This window comes from Polyergus mexicanus, unplaced genomic scaffold (assembly GCF_030449975.1).
Source record: "Polyergus mexicanus isolate NDT 795.1 unplaced genomic scaffold, iyPolMexi1.0 SCAF_112, whole genome shotgun sequence".
In the NCBI taxonomy this organism is placed as follows: Eukaryota; Metazoa; Arthropoda; class Insecta; order Hymenoptera; family Formicidae; genus Polyergus; species Polyergus mexicanus.
In genome coordinates, this window is record NW_027223432.1 from 37,501 (window position 1) to 40,000 (window position 2,500).

Consider the following 2,500-nt stretch of genomic DNA (forward strand, 5'->3'; position numbering starts at 1 on the left):
AACGTCAAAGTCCCGTCGCGGGCGGTACCTCCGGCGCACGGACTGTCGACCACGCACCGACCCGTTTGCGGGCGGTACCTCCGGTTTACGGAAAGTCGAAAATCGTCAAAGTCCCGTCGCGGGCGGTACCTCCGGAATACGGAAAGTCGAAAAACGTCAAAGTCCCGTCGCGGGCGGTACCTCCGGCGCACGGACTGTCGACCACGCACCGATCCGTTTGCGGGCGGTACCTCCGGTTTACGGAAAGTCGAAAATCGTCAAAGTCCCGTCGCTGGCGGTATCTCCGGCGCACGGACTGTCGACCACGCACCGACCCGTTTGCGGGCGGTACCTCCGGTTTACGGAAAGTCGAAAATCGTCAAAGTCTCGTCGCTGGCGGTACCTCCGGCGCACGGACTGTCGACCACGCACCGACCCGTTTGCGGGCGGTACCTCCGGTTTACGGAAAGTCGAAAATCGTCAAAGTCCCGTCGCGGGCGGTACCTCCGGAATACGAAAAGTCGAAAAACGTCAAAGTCCCGTCGCGGGCGGTACCTCCGGCGCACGGACTGTCGACCACGCACCGACCCGTTTGCGGGCGGTACCTCCGGTTTACGGAAAGTCGAAAATCGTCAAAGTCCCGTCGCTGGCGGTATCTCCGGCGCACGGACTGTCGACCACGCACCGACCCGTTTGCGGGCGGTACCTCCGGTTTACGGAAAGTCGAAAATCGTCAAAGTCTCGTCGCTGGCGGTACCTCCGGCGCACGGACTGTCGACCACGCACCGACCCGTTTGCGGGCGGTACCTCCGGTTTACGGAAAGTCGAAAATCGTCAAAGTCCCGTCGCGGGCGGTACCTCCGGAATACGGAAAGTCGAAAAACGTCAAAGTCCCGTCGCGGGCGGTACCTCCGGCGCACGGACTGTCGACCACGCACCGATCCGTTTGCGGGCGGTACCTCCGGTTTACGGAAAGTCGAAAATCGTCAAAGTCCCGTCGCTGGCGGTATCTCCGGCGCACGGACTGTCGACCACGCACCGACCCGTTTGCGGGCGGTACCTCCGGTTTACGGAAAGTCGAAAATCGTCAAAGTCTCGTCGCTGGCGGTACCTCCGGCGCACGGACTGTCGACCACGCACCGACCCGTTTGCGGGCGGTACCTCCGGTTTACGGAAAGTCGAAAATCGTCAAAGTCCCGTCGCGGGCGGTACCTCCGGAATACGAAAAGTCGAAAAACGTCAAAGTCCCGTCGCGGGCGGTACCTCCGGCGCACGGACTGTCGACCACGCACCGACCCGTTTGCGGGCGGTACCTCCGGTTTACGGAAAGTCGAAAATCGTCAAAGTCCCGTCGCTGGCGGTATCTCCGGCGCACGGACTGTCGACCACGCACCGACCCGTTTGCGGGCGGTACCTCCGGTTTACGGAAAGTCGAAAATCGTCAAAGTCTCGTCGCTGGCGGTACCTCCGGCGCACGGACTGTCGACCACGCACCGATCCGTTTGCGGGCGGTACCTCCGGTTTACGGAAAGTCGAAAATCGTCAAAGTCCCGTCGCTGGCGGTATCTCCGGCGCACGGACTGTCGACCACGCACCGACCCGTTTGCGGGCGGTACCTCCGGTTTACGGAAAGTCGAAAATCGTCAAAGTCTCGTCGCTGGCGGTACCTCCGGCGCACGGACTGTCGACCACGCACCGATCCGTTTGCGGGCGGTACCTCCGGTTTACGGAAAGTCGAAAATCGTCAAAGTCCCGTCGCTGGCGGTATCTCCGGCGCACGGACTGTCGACCACGCACCGACCCGTTTGCGGGCGGTACCTCCGGTTTACGGAAAGTCTAAAATCGTCAAAGTCTCGTCGTTGGCGGTACCTCCGGCGCACGGACTGTCGACCACGCACCGATCCGTTTGCGGGCGGTACCTCCGGTGTACGGAAAGTCGAAAAGCGACGGTCTCGTCGCGGCGTGTTGCTTTCGGCCGTAGGAGCGGGCGAGAGCCTATGTCCCTCGCGGCGTGTTGCTTTCGGCCGTAGGAGCGAACGAGAGTCTATGTCCCTCGCGGCGTGTTGCTTTCGGCCGTAGGAGCGAACGAGAGTCTATGTCCCTCGCGGCGTGTTGCTTTCGGCCGTAGGAGCGAACGAGAGTCTATGTCCCTCGCGGCGTGTTGCTTTCGGCCGTAGGAGCGGGCGAGAGCCTATGTCCCTCGCGGCGTGTTGCTTTCGGCCGTAGGAGCGGGCGAGAGCCTATGTCCCTCGCGGCGTGTTGCTTTCGGCCGTAGGAGCGAACGAGAGTCTATGTCCCTCGCGGCGTGTTGCTTTCGGCCGTAGGAGCGAACGAGAGTCTATGTCCCTCGCGGCGTGTTGCTTTCGGCCGTAGGAGCGGGCGAGAGCCTATGTCCCTCGCGGCGTGTTGCTTTCGGCCGTAGGAGCGGGCGAGAGCCTATGTCCCTCGCGGCGTGTTGCTTTCGGCCGTAGGAGCGAACGAGAGTCTATGTCCCTCGCGGCGTGTTGCTTTCGGCCGTAGG